The following is a 19,707-nucleotide window of genomic DNA, read 5'->3' on the forward strand; positions in this document are numbered from 1 at the left end:
CCCTGGTGCTCAGAATTCCCAAGCAAGTCAGCACATTAAGCCAGCTCTTCAACTTAAGAACAATTACTGTCATTTATCAGCCTGAATAGCAATAATGCACAAATCGACAGCTTTCAAGAGGCAAAGAGCAAGCTAGGTGTAATGATATGCAAAGCCAGAGCACTCTACATTTTGAACTGTCTTCATCCCATCAATACATCTCCTAGTACCTACAATTTATCAATACAAATGTGGTGCACAGTGAAGGCAGGACCAAGAAGATAAATATGAACAGGGTGGAATAAAAAGGTTCAAGACTGTTTGAATTTTATAATGATGGAGTACAGATCACATTCTTACAGCATTTTACATGCAGTGACCTGATCACATCAAGTTTTATTCAGCAAGAGGAAGCCAGGATAAGAGATCATCTTTCTTTCAGATGGTTGTAAGCAGCTGCTGCTGCTTTTGTTTTTTCCTCCTTTTCTCCCCCCCCCCCCCCATTTCTATTGCAATCATGCAGAAAAGTAGCTGAATAGACATGGTTACCTTTATCAAAGTATAATAATTACTTCACTATTTTTAGTTCAAAGACGTGTAATATATACAGCTATACGGTAGGCATCATGTGAATCTGGATGTCTTAAATTACAATAAATTGTACTACTAGCAGACCAGGTGAAAACCCAAGTAGTAATCCAAGAGAATTACAGGAGAATACATTAATATATATCTAATAATCACTAATACCGTATGAAACTGTAGGCTTTACTGCAACTTATAACCTTATATTTTTTACCTTCCAAATATTACTCCAAGCCCATATCAGTCACTACAGTTCTATTTGGTTCAACAGTTCCATTATGAATCATGTTTCAGAATGTTTATATGAGCCATAAACATTTGCTTTGGGCTGAATCTTGCATATACAATCTCTGCTTGCAAGCAATTTTTTCAAACTATTTTTTCAAAAAGACCTAATTATATGTTAGAAAAGAAATTCATGAACTGGTACATTTAAAATGAGAGCTAACTAGAACCTTTGCCCAAAAGAGAACACATAGCCTTGTAATTAAAGTACACGGCTGGGAGTCAGAAGACCTGGGGTTTGCTCCTGGCCCTGCCAGAGACTTTCCATGTGACCTTGAGCAACTCACTTAACTTCTTGCTGCCTTAGTTCACCCATAGGGACTTAATTTTCTAAACGCAAGGTGGAGATTTTCATAAGAATGCAGTTGATGCAGATGTTTTTTTCCCCCTGTGAACCCTGGAATTTCAGTTTCCAGAAACACTTGTATGATATTAATTGATGGATGGGTCAGAGCAATCTTGTCCTCAACTGTCAGAAGGCAGCACTTGCTAGCAGACACAGATCATTTGTACAAGACAGCTCACTTGTTGAAAAGGTTTAATTTGGAGAGTCAAACTTTCACATTATTTCAATCTGGAGGGAAACTGAACTTTCTTTGTGTTTTGCTACCTTTCTAGAATTCATTAATCTTTAAATGTGGCTTTTTGGACAATTTAATACTTATTCTTTGAAACCCTTTTCACTACCAGTATATTAACCAACCCCTCCCATCTCACCAAACCAGCCTTCTTCCCACTGGCCTTCAAACAAGCCATCTCCCATACCTGGAATGCTCTTCCCCTACCTGGGTGACAAGTAGTAGTAATGTTCACTGTGGTGGAGCAATTGGCCACTGTTTGGCCCAACAGACAGAGCCACTAAAAGTTAATTCAGCAGTACATCCTAATTATATTAAAGCCCTTCTCCTCTGTTCTTTTCTCTTGAAACTATTTGCAGGTGGACATGAAAGAGCTCATTTCCTCACTATGTACAGGAACATGCCATACTGTGTCAGACCAGTGGTGTATCTACTCTAGTATTTTGTCATCCACAGTGGCTAGCAGCAGCTGCTTCATAGCAAGATGCAAGAAACCATGAAGTAGCAGTTACTGGATAACCTGCCAAAAGGGAAAGGTTTCTTCCGAAATCTCAGTATGAATTAGATGCCTGTATATGCCCTGAAACATATGGGCTTTTTAAATATTACTATTTTAATTCTGGATGTTTGTTATCTATAGAACTATTTAATCCTTTTCTTCAATCTTTCTAAGTTCTTGACTTCAATAATATCTAATTTATTTATTTGGATCTGTATGCCCCTGGCACCAATCAAGATAAAAAGTAAATATAATACTCCAGCACAACCAAAATGCAGCAGTACTATTCAACATAACCCACCACTCATGAACCAGGCAACTTAAAACCTTGTATCCCATCCCCCTCCAACAATTCCTCATCCTAACAGCTCTCTCCACTATTTCCAAACACCCTGGGGAAGAGGGACATGAGTTTATAGCATATCCTGAAGGTCCTCAGATCTGGGCTATTTTGGACCAAGGAGGTAGGAGAAACTCCAAAACTGCAGGTCTCCACAGAAGCCCTTTCTTCCTTATACCAATAGGAAGGTCCAGCTCAAGCACTATTGCTGATCTCAACTGTGGTAGGATGCCATAGGAAAAGAAACCACTCCACAGGGTAACTGCACTGAGTCAAAAGGTGTTTGCTGGATTTTGCTGTCATTTAATGTCTCTTGCTACCAGAAGTAAATATTTGGGCATTTGTTTATCAGGGGAATCATTTTGTTAGAATTCTGGATCTCATCCAGAATCAGGAGAAGCCATCAGGGTTTGCTGTAAGCCACCATTTTGAAATCACATGGGTAGACCTGCGAGTGCTAATTTATTACCTCACACAGCACCACACAGAGATAGAAATGTAGTAATTACAGCTTTCCAGAAAGTTGAATGAGGAAACTTGCAAAAATATCATAGTAACTCTTGTTTCTGTCTCTTATAAAATCATGAGTGGTGTGGAGAAAGTGAATAAGGAGAAGTTATTTACTTGTTCCCATAATATAAGAACTAGGGGCCACCAAATGAAATTAATGGGCAGCAGGTTTAAAACAAATAAAAGGAAGTTCTTCTTCACTCAGCGCACAGTCCACCTGTGGACCTCCTTGCCTGAGGAGGTTGTGAAGGCTAGTACTATAACAGGGTTTAAAAGAGAACTGGATAAATTCATGGAGGTTAAATCCATTAATGGCTATTAGTCAGGATGAGTAAGAAATGGTGTCCCTAGCTTCTGTTTGTCAGAGGGTGGAGATGGATGGCACTTGATCATTACCTGTTAGGTTTACTCCCTCTGGGGCACCTGGTATTGACCACTGTCGGTAGACAGGATACTGGGCTGCATGGACCTTTGGTCTGACCAGTATGGCCATTCTTATGTTATGTTCTCTTCCTCCCGGTGTTACCAAAGCTCAAGATTTTATCACATCCTCACAATATTTAGCATTTTTCTTAAAGACCAAGCTTCTGAAGTCATTATGATGTCAGAAGCTCAGCTTTCATTTAAAAAAAAAAGTATGTTTCTAGCCATCTTGGGCAGGGAGAAAAGACTGAAAGTGTGAACCCCCCAGGCTCAATATCCTCAAGATAAAAAAAAATTACTAAATTTATTATTTTTAAAATATTATGATTTTTAAGCCAATCTCATGATATTTGGGGTCGTGACTCATGCTTTTTTTAATTCTTTGGGTTAGGAATACATTAGGAGATCAGCCAAGGTACAGAAGTACTCTTGCATACCCTCATATCTCCAGCCAAATCCCAGATATGCTTCTGCTCTAGTGGGGCTGGGAGGTGAAGAGCCAGACAGCTCTATATTACCCAGGGATTCCCTTGAATAAATAATCTTCAATTATCTGTTTATGGTAGCTTTATAAACCCCTTACACTACCGGAAAAGCATAAAGAGATGATATCTGGGGCCAGAAGCTGATCCTGTGGGTACATTCCTGCTTTTATGGAAGTCTATGGCAAAATTATCATTGGCTTCACTGGAGGCAAACTTAAGTCTTAGCAAACTTTTTTCAAACATGGGGATCTGAATCTCCACTGCCTTGCACCTTGTGTAGTTATTTAAGCCTATGCAAAATGAATGAAAAATATAAGTTACTACCAAATCATAATTTGCCTCTCTCACTGGAGATAACGTTTACAGCCATTTTACAAAGGTATAAAATATAACACAAGGTGCAAAGCAGTAGTGCATCAGGTCCGTTCAATGGACACCTCACATGAGCAAAACAAGCAGGATTTGGCACTAAGTTTGTACTAAAACACGTCAGGAATGGTTTTGGGATCTTTAAATAAAACTACACACAACTCTATAAATAAATAACCTCTCACTCGGATTAGTAATGGATGCTTCATACAATATCACGTCAGACCAGTAGCACCTAAAACTATTCCAATATAAAAAGTTCCTTTTAAAGCACATGATCAGATCCTCAGCTGGTATAATCTGGTGCAGCTCCATGTACTTCAGTTCTTTAGAGCTAGGTAAGGATCACTATGCTTGGTAACTACAATAGAATTAGGGCCAGATGTTTAGAGGAATCTAGCTGCCTAATGATGCAGATAGGTACTCAGTGCTCTAGATAGGAGCCATGGCAGTAGGGCACTTAGATACTTTTGAAAAATCCACGGGGCACCTATCTGCCTCTTTGGGCACTTAAATACCTTTGAAAATCTGTCCCTTAATGTGATATAATACACATCACCATAACTAAGAGGCGAGTCCCATTTAGTAATCTTGATCAAATATTTTTAGCAAAATTAAATGTAACAGAAATGTTAATGATTTGTTAATTATCACTGGCCTGCAGACAAATGTATAAGTAATGAAAATATGACAGAGAGGTTGTGGGCAAGCTCTGTAGTCTAAAAATAGTCCAGTAGAATAAACCCTAAATGTTCATTATTTAGAGAGCAAAACTGACAATTCCAGTTACAATTCTATGATAAATTTAGAAAAGTCTAAACAAATCACACTGCCCCTCATGTTTCAGAGTAGCAGCCGTGTTAGTCTCTAAGGTGCCACAAGTACTCCTTTTCTTTTTGCGAATTCAGACTCACAAATTTATTTGAGCATAACCTTTCGTAAGCTACAGCTCACGAAAGCTTATGCTCAAATATATTTGTTAGTCTCTAAGGTGCCACAAGTACTCCTTTTCTTACTGCCCCTCATGAAAGTCCTCCATCATGTGGTAGGATTGAAGTACTGACAGTGTTCTAAAGCTTTGCACTTAAACACTGTGGGTTATATCCTCATCTGGTGTATGCTGGCACAGCTCCATTGCTTGCAAAAGTAGCTGTACCAATTTACAAAAGCTGAGGGTCTGGACTTGTGTATTTTCAGATTTTCTTTGAGACACCTAGTAAACCACATTGATTTGGAATAAGCACAGGATTGGAAGTCTAGAACAGCTAAATTATAATCCCAATTCTGATGCAAATGCCCTGTGTGGTCTTGGACAAGTCCCTTAAAGTTTCCAGTGCCTAATTTTAGATACTTTGGGCCAGATCCTGGCCCCCACTATGGCTTCTTTTGACTCAAAGTTGGTTCAACCAGTCAGATGAGAATTCCTAAGGTGATGAAAAGCTAGTGTAGGTGGTGTGTCAGGTATATGGCTGTGGAGAGAGGGCATAGCAGGAGGACTCCTGTGCTCTGGCATTCCCTAACTGACATAATGGCCTTTGGGGCCATAACCAGTCTGTGCAAATTAGAGCATTCTTGGAGCTGTTCTAACTTATATTGGGGGCAAAATTGGTGCTCAGACAACTCCAGAGTTGGAAGAGTGTAAAGGTGGCATAAACCTACCTTTGCTCCCTGCTTCAGGTTCTACAAAAAGTGGAGCTGGACAGATTCAAAGATTCTTAGACTTGATTTTCAGAAGTGTTGAGACACAAAACTCTACCTGAACTCAAAGGGAGCATAGAATCAGGACAAAAGTTTCTAATCTAGGTACGCAAAAAAAGTCCACTTTTGAAGGTGCTGGTCTTCTCTGCTTCAGTTTTGCCATCTGTAAAATGGGAACACCACCACCTACCAGTCTCATAGTGCTACATGGACTGATGTTTATGAAGCACTTTAAAGATTAAAAAAAAGTGTTATTGTATGTAAATGCTAAATTAAATATTACTATTTCTAAATGTGAGCATTTGGCTGCATACATGCTCTTGGCTGGTGATTTGGAGATTTTTGGTTTTGTTCTTTTTAGTTAACTTGCAAGACAATATTTCTATAAGTTAGTAGGAAGAATGTTATGACACCTTTTACCCTTCTTTCTATACTGAAATAATAGTATAAGAATATAATGAAATAATAATGTAGCTGAATAATAATGAGAATGAGATTTATACAGAAGACAACATATATATATGAGTCAACAGTGTGCACTTGTTGCCAAGAAGGCCAATGGCATTTTGGGATGTATAGGTAGGGGCATTGCCAGCAGATCGAGGGACATGTTCGTTCCCCTCTATTCGACATTGGTGAGGCCTCATCTGGAGTACTGTGTCCAGTTTTGGGCCCCACACTACAAGAAGGATGTGGAAAAATTGGAAAGAGTCCAGCGGAGGGCAACAAAAATGATTAGGGGACTGGAACACATGACTCATGAGGAGAGGCTGAGGGAACTGGGATTGTTTAGTCTGCGGAAGAGAAGAATGAGGGGGGATTTGATAGATGCTTTCAACTACCTAAAAGGGAGTTTCAAAGAGGATGGATCTAGACTGTTCTCGGTGGTAGCTGATGACAGAACAAGGAGTAATGGTCTCAAGTTGCAGTGGGGGAGGTTTAGGTTGGATATTAGGAAAAACTTTTTCACTAGGAGGGTGGTGAAACACTAGAATGCGTTACCTAGGGAGGTGGTGGAATCTCCTTCCTTAGATATTTTTAAGGTCAGGCTTGACAAAGCCCTGGCTGGGATGATTTAGTTGGGGATTGGTCCTGCTTTGAGCCGGGGGTTGGACTAGATGACCTCCTGAGGTTGCTTTCAACCCTGATATTCTATGATATTCTATGACAACACAAAAGAAAATGAAGTGGAAAAAAAAAAAGTCAAACATGCTCAGATTGGGGGAAACTTCTTGACTTCTTCTCTTTACGAGGTATCTATGAGGCAGATTAGCACAGAGTGCAGACCCAAAAGCTGAGAAGAGCTGAGGACAAATCACAGCTATTTCAAGGATTCAGATCAAATGCTGATATATTTAAATGGGCTATATTCTAGATGGGAAGGTTTTTTTCAATGTCATTTTATTACACTGCAAGGGAGGAAAACAGACAGTTCAATCACAAAATCATAATGCTTAAGCAGCATGAAATCATAAAACCAGCAACAAAACAGGTGAAGCATGCTACATTTGTGAGTCATATGCTTCCTTTCACCCTAGTACTGTATTAGTATACTGATACCCCTAAATAGCCAGTCCCTGCTGGTCTCTCCCAGCACAAGAGGAACATTATCCATTTGGGTATACTTACTGTACTGCATTCCATCATATAGAAACAATGCATGTGAACAGTTAAACTGTTTATTCAACTGTACATATTGGTTACAAGGTACAATAGGATTGTTGTTTAAACATGTACATAGGACACAATGCATACAAATAATCTCTGTGATCAGATTCCAGACACCACGGAAGCACTAAATACTGTTATGATATAAGGTAATTTGGTAATTTTGTTCTACTACAGCCATCCTGCTATTTTTTAAAATACCAATATGAACTAAATTATTTTAAATTATTTTAAAAAGCATACCCAAAAAACAGCAAGTTTAAGTTTGAGTTTTCCCTGACATTTTATGTTCCAACATTTTCCTTCTCCTATTTCATGATCCCAAGATTAATATACTTCATTGAAAAGTTATGCCAGGGGTTCTTAAAAGTGATGTCTCCCACAGATTGTTAGCTCCATTATTTCACTGTTAAACCAGAGAGCAAACATTTCAGAGTCTTTACTCCCAACTTGATCTTGGGACTCCCACATGGTCACACTGGAGTTGCCAACCAAGCTACTATACTGTCTTTATAACAAATCATTCAAAGGAAAAATACCAGGCCCAATTCATCTGTGTACTGCCACAGAGCTCAGCACAGAGGCCTTAAAGGGAAGGTGGAGGAATCACTTTGCACCACCTCTGTGCCTTCCCTGTCCTAGTCTAAGGAGAGTCTACTTCAGCCCCTGGTGCAGTTTAGAGCAGCCCGAGAGCAACCCTAACTTGTACACAGCTGCCTACGGCCCCAAACTGTACTCCAGCTTCTAAGAATGCCCCAGGAACAGCCCTTGCACCAGGTTCTTGTGCAGGGAGATGGCACAGAGTCAGGAACTGCTCACCAACTTGCAGGATTAAATCTATATTGTGTCACCTCAGCAATGTCCAAATCCTCCTAGCACAAATTCACTGCCTAACCTAGGGGTAAAAATTTTCAAAAGTGCCAAAGTGACTTGAGAATGGGATAAGGCTCTTAAGTCACTTGGCACTTTTGAAAATTCTTACCCCTAGGTCTCAAACATTATCCTGTGTTCATTACCATCTTAGTCATTAAATCAGCTATGCCAATCATTTTTAACTGTAATGAGATCCTTGAGCCAAGCACCAATAGAATGATCTTTTAAGTGACTTTTTAGGGCTTGTAAAAAGTGATGGATTGGCAGCCCAAGTGCCTGAAGTCATTTCATCATCCATAGAACAGGTACAGCATGAGCAGCAGCAGCTTTCCTCACAGTGGACCCCAATATGCCTCAATCCTCCCTCATAGAGATCACCTTTGATTTCCGAGTACTAATAGGAAATAGTACATTATACCTCAAAAATTAGTTTAATAATAGTTCAGAGCCGGTCTCAATATCTTCACACTTCCTGTACACCTGTCTAAATCCAGAATACCTCCAAGGTGGTCAGTGGAGTTACTTCCAGATGTATGCAGCTGTAACTGTGATCAGAATAGGAATCATTATCTCTACTTCTAATGTAAGCAAGAAATTTTAATACATTCAGATTTGTTAACATTTTTTAGAATATCTATATGTCCCTATGAGTGGACATGAGATATTCTAGGATATATTGATGCAAATGTCTAAATTACTTTCAAGACAATATCATTGTTTTTAAAAAATGAAGTGAATTAACTTTTACTGTGTAGCATAAATCCAAGACATATTTTCTTTTCCCGATATCTACATATCTATAATCCACTTTGTGCCAACAAGGGCTTTTTTGTTGTAGTCAGAAAATCATTTTAAATTTCTTAATTGGTGATGTATATATTTATTGTATATTAGAACGTCACTTAGGTCTCACATATTTAAATTTTCAGAATAATTTTTCCAGATTTTCTACATTTATCCCCACATATATTTGAAGGTAAGAACCAGAATTCCTAAAGTTTCTCTTTTCAGCCAGAAGATGGAGTCACTGTATTCCTATCAATGTCTTCATCACATATACTATTATCCTGTCCAATATCTATAGTTATAGCCAGTTTCTCTCCACACCAACATCATCATCAATAATCTGCTTCAGGATTACAAGGAAATGGCAATGTACAGCACAATGCTGATTTATCTGTTGAAATATGCTCTATTAAATTGCTTGTTTTGTCTTTCTAGTTTATATACATGCATCTTATAGTTTACATATTTCACTTTTCAAGAGATGATTTGATGCTAAAAAGTTAGTTGACAGTTAAATGTACTTTTTAACCATGATCTAACCACTTGTCAAGCAGGATCGTTGCATATAGTACTGCGGCCAGATGATTCAGTGCAAATGAACAAAACAGTGCATCATCGAGTCCCAACTTCTGGCAGTTGGAGGTTCAGGGACACCTGGACAATGGGGTTGCATCCCTAACCATTTTGGCTAATGGTCACTGATGGACCTATCCTCCATGAATTTATCCAATTCTTTTTTTAACCCAGTTATATATTTGGCCTTCACAACATCCCATGACAAGTTCCACAAGTTGACTGTGTGCTGTTAGAAGTACTTTCTTTTGTTTTTTTTAAAACCTGCTGCCTATCATTGGGTGACTGCTAGTTCTTGTGAAGGGGCAAATAACATTTCCCTATTCACTTTCTGTATACCATTTATGATTTTATAGACTTCTATTATATCTCCCCTTAGTCATCTCTTTTTCTAAGATAAACAGTCCCAGTCTTTTTAGTCTCTCCTCATATGGAAGCTGTTCCATACCGCTAAACATTTTGTTGCCCTTCTCTGTACCTTTTCCAAGTCTAATATATCTTGTTTGAAATGGGGTGACCAGAACTGAACACAGTATTCAAAGTGTGGGTGTACCATGGATTTATATAGTGGCATTATGGTATTTTATGTTTTATTAGGAACCATTAGAAAAGAGACATAACATTCTATTTTCTGCAACTTTTACCGTGTCACTGTTCACCCCCCTTTTCCAGATCATTTATGAATATGTTGAACAGTGCAGATCCCAGTACAGATCCTTGGGGGACCCTGCTATTTACCTTTATCCATTGTGAAAACTGTTTATTCCTTTGTTTTCTATCTTTTAACCAATTACTGATCTCTGAGAGGACCTTTCCTCTTATCCCAAGTTTCCTTGCTTTGCTTAAGAGCCTTTGGTGACAGATCTTGTCAAAGGCTTTCTGAAAGTCCAAGTACGCTAGTTCAATTGGATCACTCTTGTCCATGTGCTTGTTGACACCCTCAAAGAATTCTAATAGATTGGTGAGATATGATTTCCCTTTACAAAAACCATGTTGACCCTTCCCTAACAAATCATGTTTATCTAGGTGTCTGATAATTCTGTTGTTTATTATAGTTTCAACCAATTCACCAGGTACTGAAGCTAACCAGACTGTAATTGGTAGGATCACCTCTGAAACCTTTTTAAAAATTGACTTTACATTAGCCACCATACAGTCATCGGATACAGAGGCTAATTTAAGTGATAGGTTACATACCACAGTTAGTAGTTCTGTAATATGATATCTGAGTTTCTTCAGAACTCTTGGGTGTATACCATTTGGTCCTGGTGACTTGTTACTGTTGAATTTATGAATTTTTCCAAAACCTCTCTTGACACCTCAGATTCAGCACCAAAAAAGAATGGCTCACATGTGGGAATCTTCCCCATATCCTCTGCAGTGAAAACTGATCCAAAGAATTCATTTAGCTTTTTTGCAATGACTTTGTTTTCCTTGAGTGCTCCTTTAGTACCTTGATCACCCAGTGGGCCCAATGACTATTTGGCATGCTTTTTTCCTTCTGATGTACTTAAAAAATGCTATTAATTTGAGGAAAAACTAGCTAAAGACATAAACCCTTTCTTGGCCTGCCTTATTATACTTTTACACTTGACTTGCCAGAGTTTTTGCTCCTTTCTATTTTCCTTGCTAGGATTTGACTTCCAATTTTTAAAGGATGCCTTCTTGTCTCTAGCCACCCCTTTTACTCTGCTGTTTAGCCCTGGTGGTATTTTTCGGTCTTTTTTTACGTGGGGCATACGTTTAGTGTGAGCCTCTATTACGGTGTTTTTAAATAGCCTCCATGCAGTTTGCAGGCATTTCACCCTTAAGACAGTTTCTTTTAATTTCCATTTAACTAGCTTTCTCATCTTTTATGTAGCTCCCCTTTTTGAAATAAAATGCTATTGTGGTTGGTTTCTTTGGCATTTTCTACCTGTAATCATGTTAAATTTAACTACATTATGGTCGCTATTACCTTTTAAGGGAAACTGGAAAAGAGGGTAGGTGGTGTCTCCCCACTGTTCAGAAGTCAGGAGCCCCAACCCTCCTTTGTCCATTTTCCTTGGGAGATGCCACCCATAAATTCACTTTCAACTCTTGTCTATAAGGGAACCAGCTTATCTCTGTAATGAGCACCTGCACTGAACATCTCCCACGTTCGTTATCAGCTAAATTGTGACATCTTGACCCTATCTCCTTATCTACCTCACTAGGTCCCTGATCTGCTGTAGGGAAGACAAAAAAAAAAACAAACACACACACACACACACCCCTTCTTGACCACTCTGGCAGTGATGGAGGGAAGAATTTCTTCCCAGCCCCAAAGACAAGACATGACTGGCACAATCCCACAGTAAATAAAACTCAAAGGTGGGAGGGTAGTTACTTCTAGTCCATGATTGCTGAGAGAGAGTGTTCCCTCTGGAATGCATGGGATATAAGTGCCCTCCATTCCCCTTAGTGCACATGGGGAGTTCACCTGCTCTGGACATTTCTTGTTCCCGCCCTTGGGGTCACTCAGATAAATCCATCCCCCTTTTTCCTCCCTTGTAACCCAAATGCAGTACATATCCTTAAAGGAGCCCCATTCTCTTTTTCCTGCTGCCCAGGAGAAGAGTCAATACATTTCATTCACTATTTTTATCTGAATGTCACTCTTTGGATCCAATCCTGCTCCCACAGAAGTCAACATTAGGAGCAGCATCAGTCCCTATGTGTGGTTTACTAATCACTTCACTCTTCCAGCTCAAAAAGGGGTAGCACACTCTTATTGCAGCATGGTGCATTAGAGATTTTTGTAGTATAGAAATACTTAAGTTATATCTCTTGGAAACTAGCAGCGTTACATCCAACAGCACAGCAAACAAAAACAGAGTTTTGAAAAGAGCAGAAAACAAGTAATGGAGAATTTGTGCTTTCCATGTGCTTTGGATACAGGTGTGACAAGGAAGAAAAGGGAGTTTCAAACTTCATTTGGGAGTACTTGAAAAATAGCAGCCTTCCAATACGCTATACCAGGTAACATCAGCAGCTCCAGTAGTAAATAACCCACCATTTACCAACATACTAACTATTAGCACTTCATGAAATGAGTGATCAATCTTAAAAAAAAGCTGGTTCATGAGCTAATAATAGCACAGAAGGACAACTAAACAAAAGGTTACTGTAGTCCTATGAAGGGAATTTTTATAAACCCTTTTAAATCTGCTGATGCACTTGCGGAGTAAATGTATCAGTGATGAATTAAAAAGTCTATACTGAAGTAAACATTTTAGTAGTATTTGGGAAGGAGGGACAAGTTAACAGAGATTCACATTTTTCAAGGGCAAATGAGGTCATCTACTTCTTTGTAGCTGTTTTTCTTCCTGTAGAATCTTCTAAAGACTTTTGCTTACTTCTTTTATCTATAATGTATGATACACCCACTCTACCAATGGGTCAGTGGGATCTCCCAGGTACGAAAGCACCTTTTCAAGAGAAAACCACAACACCAGTATTTTTTTCTGATGGGGGAGTTCCTTTGAAGTTTTTATATGAGAGGACTTGAAAACTGTACAGTCCCACTCTATGAATCATTGTTTCTAAAATGGATTTTATTCATTGGAGCACATTTATTATTATTTATTAAGTAGATGTCATTTTTAAGACATTGCATATAAGTTCTCTGTATGAAATTCATTAAAATGAAATAATTTCCTTCAGAAACTGTTATATAGTTCCTCACTCCTTTTGGCTGTTGAGAAGCATGGATTATATGAATTGCACCACCCACAGAGTTTCCTTAAATTGAGACATTCATATTGTGCTTTCATCCAGAAATATATGGGCCTGTAGCAGTTAAACAACCTAATACCATATGGGTTATGTAAATAAAAGAAAAGTGTGAGAGTACTGATGTCAATATGTCACCATCATTGTCATTTCTCATATTTAATTATGTTGTTCTTTAACAGAGACAATGAGTAATTGACACCAATAGAGTTGGGCCAGTTAACACAAGTCTAAACATGGCTGAAAGCTTTTTAGAACAAAAGCAATCTTTGTGACTAGTATTTTATGAACCATGCCATTATATTATATTTCCACAGTTATTTGAGTGGTACATAACCATTCTAAAATTAATCAGTGGTTTAATCCTTAAACACAAGCAAGGTATTTTCAGCAATCATTCACTCCCTGACAAACTTGTCCCTGACAATATTTCCTGCCAGTCTATGACAATCTGTTCCTGAATTCATGCACTTTCTGGCAGCAACAAAATGAGCAATCAGAAGAGAAATCCCAATGAAAAAAAAAATCAGGATTTTCTCAGTAATAACTGCAGGGTACATTTTCTTGCCTTGTTTCCCTCTGTGTTTGAAAGCTGTTAAGATTTAATGGATGGGGTTCAGTTTTCTTTACATTGCTGTACTTTAAAGTACAAGCAAGCAAACCACCACCCAAAATTCACACCAGTATGTTAGTGAGGTCTCAGTAAAATTTTTCATTTCTTCTAGGTTTAAATTTACACATATCTGAACCATATTTAAGCATAGCAAGACAAACACTGTTTACAACTGAGCATGTTCATAGAATTATAGAAACGTAGGGTTGGAAGGAACCTCCAGAAGTCATTGAGTCCAGCCGTCTGCACACCAGCAGGGCCAGATAAACCTAGACCATCACTGACAGGTTTTTGTCCACTGTTTTTAAAATGCTCCAATGATGGGGATTCCACAACCGCCTTTGGAAGCCTATTCTAGTATTTAACTATCCTTATATTTATGATCCCTTGCTGCAGATTAAGTCATTACTTCTTGCCCTACCTTCAGTGGTCCTGGAGAACAGTTGATCACAGTCCTCTTTGTAACAACCCTTAACATATTTGAAGTCTGTTATCAGGTCCCATCTGTCTTCTTTTCTCAAGACTAAACATGCCCAGTTTTTTTAACCTTTCCTCATAGGTCAGGTTATCTAAACATTTCAACATTTTTGTTGCTTTCCTCTGGAATTTCTCCAATTTGTCCATATCTTCCCTAAATTGTGGCACCAAGAACTGTACACAATACTCCAATTGAGGCCCCACCAGTGCTGAATAGAATGGGACAATTATCTCCCATGTCTTCCATATAACACGCCTGTTAATACAGCCCAGAATGACATTAGCCTTTTCCACAATTGCATCACATTGTTGAATCATTCAATTTGTGATCCATTATAACCCCCAGATCCTTTTCAGCGGTGCTACCACCTAGCCAATTATTCCCCATTTTTCAATTGTGCATTTGATTTTTTCTTTCCTAAGTGAAGTACTTTGTACTTGTTGATATCAGACCAATTCTCTAGTTTGTCAAGGTAATTTTGAATTCTAATACTGTCTTCCAAAGTGCTTGCAATCCCTCATAGCTTGGTGTCATCTGCAGATTTTATAAGCACACACTCCACTTCATTATCCAATTTATTTATGAAAATATGGACTAATACTTGACCAGGGCATAGCCCTATTGGACCCCACTAGATACATCCTCCCAGTTTGTCAGCAAACTATTGATAACTATTATTTAAATACAGTCTTTCAATCAGTTTAGAGTAATTTCATCTAGACCACATTTCCCTAGTTTGCTTATGAGAATACCATGTGTGACTGTGTCAAAAGCTTTACTAAAATCAAGATAAATCATGCCTTATTACTTCCCCCTATCCAATAGGCCAACAACCCAATCAAAGAAGAAAATTAGGTTGGTTTGACAAGACTTGTTCTAGACAATTTCATGTTGGCTATTCATTAAACCCTATTTACCTACAGGTACTTACAAATTGATTGTTTAGCCATTTGTTCCAGTATCTTTCCAGGTATCACAGTTAGGCTGATGGGTCTATAATGTCCCAGGTCCTCTTAGTTTCCCTTTTTAAAGAAAGGTACTATATTTGCCCTCTTCTAGTTGTCTGGGACCTCACCTGTCCTCCATGAGTTCTCAAAGATAATTGCTAATGATTCCAAGATTGCTGCAGCTAGTTCCTTAAATATGCTAAAATGAATTTAATCAGGCCTCGGATGTCAGGACCAGGACATAGGCAACCAGTCCTACTCATTGGAGCCAAAGCCCATCCTAGTCATTCAAGCTAAGGGTCAAGCCAAGGCTCAGAGCCAAACTCAGGAGCTGGGAACCAGAGCCAATGATCAGAGCCAGAAGGTAGGCAAGGGAACAGGAGCAGCAGAGGGCAGGAAAAGACTGGAGCAAGTCTGAGCTAAGAGCAATCACAGCTGCCAGCATAAGCATTAACCAGCCAATGACCTGCTACACCTGCTGCCAGTGAGCTTAAATGCAGACCTGTTACTTCCTTTCAGGTAGTTGGGTGGGTTAGCCAATCAGTTGATTCTGCTGCAGCCTGGCCAGGTTCATTAACCTGCCTGAAGGTTGAGCCAGCTAGCTTCAGGCTCAGTTGAGGAAATTCAAACTTATGTTTCCTGACGCTGCCAACTTGAATATATTTAAACTTACCTAAATATTCTTTTACTGGTTCTTTTCCTATTTTGGCTTGCATTCCTTCCTCCTTGTTGTTAATATTAATTGTGTTGAGTATCTGGTCACTGTTTACCTTTGTTAGTGAAGACTGAAGGAAAATAGGCATTAAACTCAACCATCTTGATATCCTCAGTTATTAGCTCTCTTTTCCCAGTAAGCAGAGGACCTACATTTTACTAGATGTTTGCCATTAGCTACAGTACAATAGAATGGGTAAACTGTTAAATGCATAACAAAGATACATTTGTTCCACTGTCAGATATATGTTCAGGAAGATTTCACTATAACCTAAAAGGTTCTGTAGTTTGATTCATGAAATGTTAGTCATTTAGGGTATGTCTACACTGCAATTAAACACCTGCAACTGGTCCATGTCAGTGACTCAAGCATGCAGTGGTGGGGCTTCTGGGATGTTTAATTGTGGTGTCAACACTTGGGCTGGAGCCCAAGTTCCAGGACCCTATGAGGGGGGAGAATCCCAGAGTAAGGGGTCTAGCCCAAGCATCTATACCACAATTAAACAGCCCCAAACCCCACAAGTCTGAGTAAGCTGACATGGGCCAGCTGTAGGTGTTTAATTGTAGTGTAGACATATCCTTAGCGGAACAAACTTCATTGTGTTACTTTCCAAAAAAAGACATTCACCCGCATCTGTAGTTCAAAAGGCTGCATCTTTTATAACAATGTTACCAAAAGTCAGGATGGTGATTCTACCCAAGTTAAAAATAGAACGTTGCTATTATTATTATATACTGTACATAGGAGTAAATTAACTGTCTGGCAAATCTTTGCACACGGTTCATTCTATGGTATACATAAAGGGTTTAGTCTATTAGCTTCTCTCTGTCTTTATTTTTTTGTAGTTAATACTGTTGTTTGAGCTGTCTGCTACCTTTGTTTGTGTTAATACAGCTAAAATTGTTAATATAATACCCCAGAAGTAAAAAGCTGAACTACTAAACTCAGCATTTTTTATTGTTGTTGCATTGTCGAAGCCCATACATATAGTGTGTATAAGGAGACGAATGCATTATTGCATCACATTCTTAATTGCACCTCGCTCTGCAGGATTCCATTGGAAACTCTGCATGTTGTATCTTTATAAGAAATATTATGTTGGGAGAATTTAGAGAAGCAGAAAGCTGGTAAACAAATAGCCATTACACAGAGAGATATTATGCATTGTGCATTAAATAATCTAAATCTTTCAGAAGATTATCAAGATTTTTAGTAAACCAATTCCAAAGACACTGACTCATCTGCTTATTATATCTAGTACAGTAAGTGCCTTTACTTTGTTCCTGAAAAGGAAATATGCTATCAGCCTTAGTTACAGATATCGCTTCCATGCATCTAAAAATTGTCAAGATCTTATTTCAGCCAAAGACACACACACATTTGGATCTGAATATTTTTCAGATTCAAAATTATTTTTCAGATTCAAAATTGGAGGGTAGGATGGAGAATCTCCCGTCTGGACTATATTGGATAGGTAATCGAGTGTGTTTACTGCGGATGGAGGACAGAAAGTGGGACATGGAGTGCTCACTACTTGAATAGTTTTTCCAGATTGTTATATGTGTATATTCCGTCATTCTTAGATAATTACGAGGATACAAAGGTTTGGCTGAATGGTGTTAGAAGGCACATAATCTCATTCAGAGATCTGTTTGGATTTTTCACTCAAAATTGGTATAGGAATGAATCACAGGCATAGCAGTTATTTGCAAGTTATTGATATGCTATGTAAGGTTCTGTCTTACCTCAAAGGAATTTTCTCATGAAAAAGGCATTAAATCAAGGGCCCAGATCATGTCCCCCAGATCTGTGTTTTGATGCCCTCCTTCCCTCCCATGTATGGATCTGTCTCTCCAGCACCACAGGTAAGTGGGAGAGGGTCAGCCACTACCAAGGCAATGTCCCCTCCCCTCCACCGCAGACCCTGGAGAGAGGTCTTTCCTGGGTCAGGATTTATGTTGCAACTGAGGATGGAGACAGGGCATGCCTGGAATGGGGGAGAATATGACCATCATGCCACCACCCCATTGAGACTTGTCAGAAAAGATAATAAGGCATCAGCTATATTACTCTTTCCATGGCCTTGTTCCAGACTAGGAAACTGTACTTTTCATGGGAACATACCAGTTTCAATTAACTTTCTTTGGGAAGGTTTCTCAGGTCCAGGATGAAATTCCTGGTCAAAATGAGATCGATAGATAGATAGATCCATCTCAGAATAGCCAATACCCTGGTGGCTAGTGCACTCAGATGGGAGACTCAGGAGTAGGAGACCTAGCTTCAAGTCTCTGCTCTGCCTGAGTCCTGGGGGTGGTTGAGCCAGAAATGGAGAAGCAGAAATGAAGGAATCCTGAAGGATGGACCAGAAGGGGAGATAGTCTCAATGCTTTAAGTGTGGAAAGATCAGATGCAATAGGCAGGTCTGCCCCTTGAAGAAGAGGGCTTGCTGTCAGAGCTTCCCTAGGGATCCCCTAATATATAGAGTTTCAGTGAGTGGAGGGTGCTGTTGCAGGTTGTATTTACTCGCCTGGATTTTCAGTAGGGCTTGTGGGCCCTCCCCTTTTTGCTCACTGAAGTCAATGGAAAATGGAAAAGTCAATGGGTTTTGGATCACACTCCTTATCCTTAGCTAGATACCTCTGCAGGATCTGAGCCAGATGAAGAGTTCCATGAAGATAGCTGACGTCCTCTCAGTCGATACAGGATGGGGTAGATCCACATATGGGGAGATCCTCCATGCAGTTTATCTAGGGGAGATATTTATTAGTATATTTAGTCTTATAGGATAAAATCCTGCAATCTTCAGTCCTTACTCAGGCAAAATAACACTGCTTTGATGCAAACAAGAGTGTTGCCTGTATATGGATATTCTATTCTGTATAGGTTCTTATACAGCACTCATCTAGTATCTGAGCACCTATCCAGGGTTGGCCCATAACTAGTAGAAGACACTGTCAGACACTATCGACACCAGTGCAGAACAAATACATAATAAACGGAAAAAGATTTATAAAAACAGAGAGAAATATTTGATTCACCTGTAGTCTTTCCCCCTGTCCCCAACAGATAGCTAAGTCAAACCAGCTCTTTGTTTAGCAGTTTGCAGATGCAAAATGAATAGCTTCCATAAATCAATTTAAAAAATTTATTTTGTTGAAGAAATAACACTTTAGTATAAAACAAAGAAATGCATTTTATTTAGTTAAAATCCTGCAGCCAGTACACATTTATTTGTTCTTCAATAAATTGACAACATATTAGTCATCAAAGATTGTTAAAATGTATTTTAGTGATTCATTTGGAACTCAGAATCCTCAGTTTGATTCTTAGCACACAAATGTATAAAATATTGCCTTAACAGTCTGCCCATTAGTGCAATACTAGAACAGACTTGCTTTGCTACAGTAGCCATTTCCTACACATTTCAACTGTGCAAAGTGCAAACACTCAGAAGTATCAATACCTGCAGCTGTTGAATTCCTTTTTATGTAGTCACATTCTCTATATTATAACACAGACAGAATGTACTACATAGAGAGTTTCTCTCCCC

The 19,707-nt window shown here is 38.9% G+C and overlaps 1 long non-coding RNA gene across 1 annotated transcript in view; it reads right to left on the bottom strand.

The window, feature by feature from the left end:
* Window positions 1-19,707, bottom strand: part of LOC140896275 (uncharacterized) — a 160,470-nt gene that overhangs the window by 115,477 nt on the left and 25,286 nt on the right. The window contains exon 3 of the long non-coding RNA XR_012154499.1: window positions 18,795-18,904. This is a non-coding gene — a long non-coding RNA (uncharacterized LOC140896275). The remainder of the gene's footprint in view (window positions 1-18,794; window positions 18,905-19,707) is intronic.

Source organism: Lepidochelys kempii, chromosome 12 (genome assembly GCF_965140285.1).
Source record: "Lepidochelys kempii isolate rLepKem1 chromosome 12, rLepKem1.hap1, whole genome shotgun sequence".
Lineage (NCBI taxonomy): Eukaryota > Metazoa > Chordata > Testudines > Cheloniidae > Lepidochelys > Lepidochelys kempii.